We start from the raw sequence: 9,372 nt of genomic DNA, 5'->3' as shown, positions 1-9,372 counted from the left end.
TTTTTGTCATAGCAGCATTTCGATTACACATTAATTAATATAATATTAAATGTACATTTCATTAAATAGAAAATAAATAATTAATTATTATCCTTCCCGTTCCTTCGACAAAAATGCAATGCAATTTCTCCATAGGATTTTGGAAAATAGCTTGAAATAAGGTCTGTGGTTGACACACATTTAAGAGACGGATCACGTTTTGTTCAGCCGGATAATCTCCACATGTCTACCCATCTTTTATAATTTTCAAATCATAAATCGAAGCGATAGATTTATGATCGATAGATTTATGATTAGAAAATTATAAAAGATGGGTGGAGAAATTGCATTGCTTTTTTGTCGAAGGAACCCATGCTCAGCTTACTTCCGGGGTTTAGGACGCGACACTGTGGCACTCTATTGGCTCTGTTAATAAGAGTAAGTCCACTTTGGAGATACATACTTACTTTTTTGTCACAAAAAAAGTCATAGTGTAGCTCTTATAAACTACAGGCCATAAGAAATCATGTACCATACAGCTTTTGTCTTCATTCACCAACCAGGCAGCTTAGAGGTGCAGGAATGAGTCCTTTAACCTGAACACGAGTCAGCATTTTGCCACTTCCTGTTCACTCATTTGATCTGAATGTGTTTTTGGATGTTATCCTGAAAAAAGGTCTGTGGATAACACACGTGTTGCTCTACGACATAAAATACGTCAGTAAATACCTTACTGGGCGAAGTTTGAAACTTCTATTAGTCTTAAAAACAAAGGTGGCTTAACACCATCACAGCAGACACATTAGCCGCCTTTAGCTTAGTGGTGAGGATGTGCGACCATGCGATCAGGAGGTAGTGTGGAATTAGAAAGAAGCCAGCCTTACCAAACCACAGTGGTCAACAAAGAGGGTAGGCTATTAATCAGTACAAAAACCAGTCTGAAGGGGTCCCCAGACTCCTTTTTCAGATTCTCTGAGAAGCTTTCCTTTATAGATAATAACGCTGTTAACATTAGCAAATACAAACTCTAGCGTGAGTCTGAGCCATGTGCCACTGCAAGACAACTTTGTGCAGGTTGTGCATCTTCCAAAGCAAAAAACACAACCTCAACCTGAGATCAGCTGCCCCCCCGCAGCAGGACGTCTGTACCTCCCTCCCTCCCTGCCGCTTTAGTTTCCTTTCTGCCCAGGGATTGAAGTCACAGTAGGATCCATACAAGCTCATTGTTTAGCTGCCTGTTTAGAAGTGTCTAGAAGCCCAGCTTCCACCCCTGACAGATCAAGGGTTACCAAGGTGCTGACTGCTAACAGCGTGACAGACAACCCTCACACCCGTTAAATGCTCATTTCCCACAGCCCATTGATGGACCACTGGGTCTTCAGTTTACTTAAGTAGAGCCGCTCTGAGGGCATAGACAGTCTTATTGGCAGAGGGACCTAAATATTATATAGCGGAACTCTGAGTCTAGCTAAAGGGAAATTCCAATGTCATACAAACTGGGTCTGTTGTTGGTGGTTCTGTCTATCGTTCTTTCCTGCTGACATCTGGGAACACAGAGAGATGTATCACAGTTTAAAGAGCAACATCCAGTTCTAATGTTGATCTGCTGTTCTGACAGATTCCCTGTGAGTGATTATAAGCAGAGATAAAGCCGTTTAGATTGGGATAAAGTGTTGGGTGTTTGTCTTTTCATCATTTGACTAGTTTTTAGTAATGTTATCGTGCACCCAGATACCTGCAAGTACTTTGGAGATGACACGGCTGTTGATTGCAGGTCTGTGAGTGAACTCCTTTTCCCCTGAATCAAAGTCCTGTCCACCACCCTGACCTCCATACCCCTGCCTTATGCCTCCTAAAGGACACTATGCCCTGCATTGTCAGTGAACATTGACCTAGGACATAAATAATCAGGTGCACAATCGTTCTAATCTGGTTATTGATTGTTAGGAAGAGCAACATTTGTGAAGCATATTATACTATCAGTGACTTTAGGATCTGTACTGCATGAGCTCACAGTGTCTGGAGAACATGATGACCATATGAGGTATGACTATTTCCTCAACTCTTGTTTTTCATGAGAATCAACATTTGCTTGCTGAATAGAAAACTTGGAGACTAAGTGTGATTTTGTATTCTTGTTTCCTTCTCTTATAGCATAAAGTTTGGTCACTGAGCTGCGGCATTAACTTGTATTCTAACAAGATTAAAATATATTTGTCCTGGAGATTAGCATAGTTAAGTCTCCCTTTTTTTGGCTTTTGGGGCGGCTGCAGCAGGCTTTGATCAGTGTTGCGCGGCGAGGCCCTGGCTTGGGCTGGCCATCCAGGGCCACAGTGTGAAATTGGTCTGATGTCATCCCCCATTCTCCACCTTCCCCAGCTTTTAGTGGCCGTAATTATATTTCCGCCACAGAGCCCCCGTCCCCTTCATTCCATATTCCAAGTTTTACTAGGAAGCATTTAGAGAACTATGGTTAAATTACTCAGTGGGGGGAAGGGGTGCTGGACGGCCCGTCTTTTGTCTGACAGAGACACAGGGGACATCAATACTTTTTAATATGTACTTATATGTTCTTTTCTCTGCTCCTCTGCCCTTTGCCTCTGCCTGTTGGAGGGGTTAGTTTTATGACAAGGAGATGGAAGAACTTAGGGTAAATAAGATGGGTTTTTTTATGTTTTACCCATGATACTTTGCACAAAGCCAGAAAACAACAGCACATTTTGCCTGAATGTTTCCATGGACAGATTCAGCAACATTTGACCATGCTCACAGGTGGAAACCTTGTGTTCTCTAAAGTGAAGCCAACGCAATATTGCCTGACCCTGCATTCTCTCTAATGGCCAGCAGGGAGCAAATCCTGTGGTTGTAAAAATAAATCTGATTGTAGAGAAGTCTATGAGGAAATAACCCTCCTCTTCACTTCGTCCATTTAGTAAACGATGGTCCCCTTCAGAGTAAAACAGATGATATCGTAATGAATGCTTTAGTTTAGGGCTACCTGCTGCCCAGTTTTTGTGTTGTCCAAGTTCTCGTCTTACAACCCTAACCCTCTCACAGAGTTTTCATAGTTAATTGTGACAGTCGTGTTTGAGAATGTGGTTTGCTTGTGATTAGCTACAGCCTCTCGTGACCTTGCTGGTTAAAATGTTTTATAAAAACCAATGTGTGGTGTTGTTTTATCTTTACGTTTCATTCTCTGTTACCGCAGTCTTTGGAGAAATACAGTTTATAAATGGAAGTCCAAAATAAAAAAGTGCCTCGCTTAAAGGTAGGGTAGGTAAGTTTGAGAAACCGGCTCGAGATCGCTAGAATTTGAAAATACACAACCGGAGAAAATCTGCCACTTCCTTACAGAGCCCCTCCTCCAACACACACGAACGCGCACATGACCAATGAGGGCTCGAGATAAGTTTGTGCCCAGATGGAAGGCTGACAGGCAGGTAGGCCATCCAGTTATTTTAGCCGGGCCGGCTAAAATGATTGGTCGTGCTTTTTACAGTACTACGGCTTCCACAGATGACTTTTCTTTATGGATTTTTTGTCAAAGCACTTAAGATATTCATTGCTATCGGGATGTTAAGAGCATTCCATGGAATATAACAAAAAGTGTATCTCGAGCCGGTTTCTCAAACTTACCTACCCCACCTTTAAGGTACTATATTTAGCCAGATTTGTTTTGATATATAATATTTGTATTTGATTTAAAAGACTTTAGACCTGTGCTTTTGGGATAGACCGGCAGTCCCAGCAGTGTCTGATGATGATGCTGCTTCTACTAAATGTTGCTGCTCCGTTTTGATGATGTTCCCCATGATGCTGTTTAAGCATTGAATTCCTTAAAAGAACGTACGATCAGCAAGCGCTGATGAAAACCAAGAGTAGCAGTGATGAGTTAAGATTTTTTTTTATGCATCCACAAAAGTGTCAGGACATAACTTTCACAGATATACATGAGAGTAACAAATGCGTCACTTCCGGGCAAAAAGTACGGCTCCGCCCACTTTTTGGGAAAAACAACGCTGTCATTTGAATGGCGGTCAATACAAATTCTGAAGTTTTTGCCAATCCGATCAGAAATTTAAGAAAACCGTGGATTTTTGGATCTTCAAAGAGCCCGATTACAATGGCCATTACATTAAGCCATTGTAAATCCAAGATCGGGCTCGATATATGGTTAAATATAGCAGTAGGCAATCGATGTCCATAGATGAGAGTAACATCTACGTCACGTTACGGCCCCGCCCACTTTTGGGGGAAACCAACGCTGTCATTTGAACGGCGATCGAGCCTGAAGCCACAGAGCTCTTCTTTTACTGTCCTTTGTTCTTAGAGGAAGTACAGAAACACTGAACTCTGGATTTGTTTTAATGTTTGAGGTGCAATAAACGACACAGCAGCTTTTTGGCATGATAAAACTATTATTTTCCGCCTCGCTCATGAGAGTAACAGCCGGCTGAAATTACAGCCTCGCCTACTGATTTTAATTGAACCATATATCGAGCCCGATTTCAAATGATTTAATGTAACTGTTTGCCTGACTGGCCATCGTAATCATCGGCCCAAAAGTGGGCGGTGCCGTAATTTTCGCCCGGAAGTGACGTAGGTGTTACTCTCATCTATACATGGCTGTGGTTTACAGCCACAAAAAAATACTATTTTGGAGAGAACATTAAAAACAATGAGTGTGTGACAGCAGCGGCTTGTTATTGCCGAGGGAGTGTTTTCGTTCTGGAACTTTGTGAGGTGGTTTTTGAATGACTTTTTTTCTCAGCATACAGCTTGATCAAATATTTTCAGATCTGTTTTCTGATGTCTTCAGCCCACCAGAGAGGAGACCAGCATCTTAGAGTCCTGCTGGTGTGAGTGTGTGTCCAGCACCATGCTTGGTGAGGTGAATTGTACATGCTATCGATGATTTACGTACAAAACACTACGTTTGTATTTATTTCATTTTATTGCTGGGCAAATGTATTTGTGCATGTCTTCTCTGTGGCCGTATAGTGGTTACATACTAATTTCTAATTTCATATTTGGTGTTGTGATTGTAGTAGTCATGCCTGTTGGTTGTATTGTGACTTGATTTGGTTGTGTCAATTTGCTTGTTTGTTATATCTTTTAGTTGTTTACTGTCTTGCTGTTTGTACCATATGTTAGGACCCTCTTGAAAATGAGATGGTTCATCTCAAGGGGTTATCCTGAATAAATCAATTTCAGTAAAAAAGGAATTGTGCCATGCATGAAGTGAGGCAGACAGTGAAGAATGGTTATCAATAATAAAATGTAATGCCATGATTAAAAGAACTAAAGGACGTCCTCTCATTTGGAGCTGGGCTTTGGGATGTCCGTTTCTCTCCGTTTTTTGGCTGAAGTGTTGTCACCTGCTGCTTTTTGAATCAACGTCCAACACATGTTGACCTTCATCCAGGTTCTCTGGCGGTTATACAGACTGACAGCCCCACACTGTGCATATAAACCAAGCTCCCCCCCCCTCCTCTCTACTCCAGTCAACAGCAGCTCAGCTCATGGAGTCAGCGACCGTTGGGTGCTACTTCCACATACAAGCCAGCCAAGAAAGGAAATGCAGATGAGACTGCAGCCATTCACAGAGCCGCTGCAGTGCAGGAGTCACAGAACACAGATCTCCTATTGCTCTCCATATTTTTTTCTTTTTATCTTTTTTTCTTTTCCCTACTTTTCTCCAAGTCATTACGAGGTTCAGGTAAACAATATACAGAAATGATTTCTGTGTAAAGGTCCATTTCACTGCTGGATCCTCTGTGTGTGTTTTGGGTTTGCAAATCATTTTGATTTGAACCGTTTTTAACTTTGGTGGGTGGGTTCTAGTCGTGTGTGTTTTTTGTTTCTTCTATTGTGTAGCAGACTTTGCTACTTGGACAAACTGATCAGGTCAATGATGTGTATACTAGGGATGTAACGATACAAAAAACTCACGGTACGATAATATCGCAATAACAAGTCCACGGTACGGTATTTATCGCAATATTGAAAAATAAAAAATGTTGGGGAAACATTTTGAAATGTATTTAGTAATCTGATTTGTACAGCATTTTAGTAGGATAGTATTTTAAAGTGTCAAAAACAAAGTGACAGTAACAGACTGGAACAAGAACAACCAGTGTTTTTTTACCTACTAGTCCCAAACAAAGTAGGCATTTTCTTTGTACCACTGCATCTCACAAATAAACAAGGACATTGAATAATCAGACCCCACAATCAAATAAATCAAGTTTCACTTTAGTTTTTCAAGTAACTCAACTCAAACCAGGGCCGGACTGGGACAATAAGTCAGGCCGGGAATTATACACCCAGCCAGGCCACTACCAGCTTTTGTGCCATTTTGCTGGATTTATTTGTGAATATTTACAGCGTTGCTTTTTTTAAATGTTGGACTTAAATGCATCAATCTGGTGCACTTTGAGGGGGAAATAAAGAGACTACACCCGTATGAAACAGAACTGTATACATTTAAATAATCATAAAATCATAAGAACATGGCCATAACCAATAAGATACCATATCCAATATTTTTAAAAAATTGAAAGTTGTTTATTTATTTATTTTTGGTTCATTTATAGTTGTGAGTGTGTCTGTGCTCCTGAACCAGCCTCTCCTGTCTCCCTCCTCTCCCTCCTCCCCCCCTCTCCCCCCTGCTCCTCTTTGAGGCAGCAGCAAAGACTAGTTTTAGCTCTCAACAAGTTTTATAAGTGCATCTTACCTTTTTTCACCTAGTTAACTTTTTTGTTTGTATTATTCATGCATATTTTACTAATCACTCCCCCCTCAAATGGAAATATGTGTTTACATAAATGGTAACCAAACCGTTTGAGACCCACAGAGATAACTTAGACTAAGTGAACTATCTAAACACTCAGAGAGTCCTTAACTTCACCTGAGCTGAGGTTATCAGTCTCTCCGTCTCACCCTGCTCCCTGCCGCTGTGTGCACACTGCTCCGTATTGGACGGGTTAAATGCAGAGACTACATTTCACTCTGTGAGTTTTCCATTTAATATCAACCTGTTCTTGTCGTTTTGTCTCATTTGACACAATAGCCTAAATACTTGAAGATAATGGACAATTATTTTTCAGCCTTAATTATAGTTCAGCTACTTTCTGGAATCTGGCTCTATTTTAGGGTTCAAAAACTGGCAAGAACAGCAGTTAGGTCTGGAAGAAGTGTGTGTATCTGAGTATTCTACGTTCAAGAACAGCAGTTAGGTCTGGAAGAAGTGTGTGTATCTGAGTATTCTACGTTCAAGAACAGTAGTTAGGTCTGGAAGAAGTGTGTGTATCTGAGTATTCTACGTTCAAGAACAGCAGTTAGGTCTGGAAGAAGTGTGTGTATCTGAGTATTCTACGTTCAAGAACAGGGAGGGAGACGCAAACTAATTGTTCCAAATGTGTCAAAAATGTAATCTAAATAAAAGTGAAAAATCTAACCTTGTCTGGTACATTTACTCAAGTATTGAATTTAAGTACTAATTTGTCAAACTTGTACTTTACTTGAGTATTTCCATTTTGTGCTACTTTGTACTTCTACTCCTCTACATTTTTTCTACTTTTTACTGCTCTACATTTATTTGACACTACAGCTACGGTTTCCATATAAAATACATGACATTATTATAGGATATAATGGTACCAACAATATGTATGTTTAAAATTAACACACTACAAGTTAATGCTCTACATGTAATTGTAAGCAATTAGAAGGAGGAATAACTTAATATTCTAAAATAATATCATTTTCAAAAGAGCCATGGTCTATGAGTCATTTTACTTTTGATACTTAAATTACATTTAGCTGGCAATACTTGTACTTCTATGCAATATTTTGAATTCAGGAATTTTACTTGTAATTAAGTATTTTCAGACCAAAGTATTGCTACTTTTACTTAAGTAAAGGAGGTAATTCTTCCAACGATGGTTATGTCATAATCATGACGGCTTGTATCTCCAAAGGTTTAGAAGCCTGCAGTGCTTCAGTTATCAGCTTTATTATCATTTGATGTTGTACTTATATAAAGATGATTCTACTTGAAATGAAATTGTGGGCTGCCCTTATGGGCTATGGTTGGTGTATTCTTATTGCACAGTGGCATTCAACTAAAGAGCTTGGTGCTCAGAGATGAAGCCCCGTGCCATCCCAATCATTATGAAGCAGACTCATCTTCACAGAAGACTTCATTTCTCCCGTGTGCTCCAGCCTATATAATAAAAAGAAATCTTCTGAAAATACACATTTGCATTGTTGTCTTTTATTGACCATCACAACATTATTATATATAAATTATTTACATAGGATCATATAAAAGAGATTTTCAGCTGAGAGGAGAAAACCACTAAATGTTCATTATGTGTTCTTTTGAAACCGTAAGGCAGAAGCTCCTCCGTTAGTTGGGTGCAATAAGAGCCAACCCTATAACACAGCAGAGAAATAAAACAGGGACATTCACAGCATCGTAAGACCACCATTTGGTTTGGATCTGCATCAAGGAGACCCGGCAAGGCCTACATGTAGCATTCAACAAAGGTAGTAAAAATAAGTTATGCAAACACTCCAGCACCGTGAACGCGACTGTAGAGGTTCACTGTAATATAAATAATAATAAAAAGGTCTTTGAACATTCGAGGCTTCCTGGCGAAGCTGCAGCGGACAGTCTGTTTAAAGGCTTCAGGCGACAGGCAGAAACACAAAGGTTCTGGACACATTTCATAAAAAGGGTTTATAGAAAAAGAATATTAACGAATGTATTATCTTAAAGAAAAGCATGTCAATCTCTCAGCACTATAGGCTCAAATCAGACATCAGACTGTGTTCTTCAGTGTGGCTCTTTTTCCAGGTTTTCAGTTTAAACAGACAGCTTCTAAAAAGCAGACTTTTAATTTCAGATAACATTACATTCCTCAACGTTGCATGGCGCCATCTAACACACACACACACACACACACACACACACACACACACACACACACACACACACACACACCGGAGACATGTTACAGACTGAATAGAGAGTAAAAGGAAACAGAGAAAGAGAAAACACAACACAAAGTACCCTCACAGTCTCCATGCTGCAGGAGACACAATCTTTGGATTTCAGCATAAAGTTTTGATAATCAATACAAAAAGTTCCTCAGCCACAACACACGGAGACAGGCTGCGCGTGACGGCGCGTCCATCCGCCTCTGTCGGCCTCGAGCTCGGGTTTTCAGCTCTTATTGGCTGACTTCTCGCTAATACAGTTAATGTGACGTCAGGCCGCGATTTAATGTCCATATTTGACCCTGATGGATTGGGGCTGTCCGCTTTTGGGCCGTGTCTGGACCCCGGAACAGACCCCCACCCCGCACCCCTTCATGTCAACATATT

This window comes from Trematomus bernacchii, unplaced genomic scaffold (assembly GCF_902827165.1).
Source record: "Trematomus bernacchii unplaced genomic scaffold, fTreBer1.1, whole genome shotgun sequence".
Classification (NCBI taxonomy): domain Eukaryota; kingdom Metazoa; phylum Chordata; class Actinopteri; order Perciformes; family Nototheniidae; genus Trematomus; species Trematomus bernacchii.
This window is presented reverse-complemented; position numbering follows the sequence as displayed.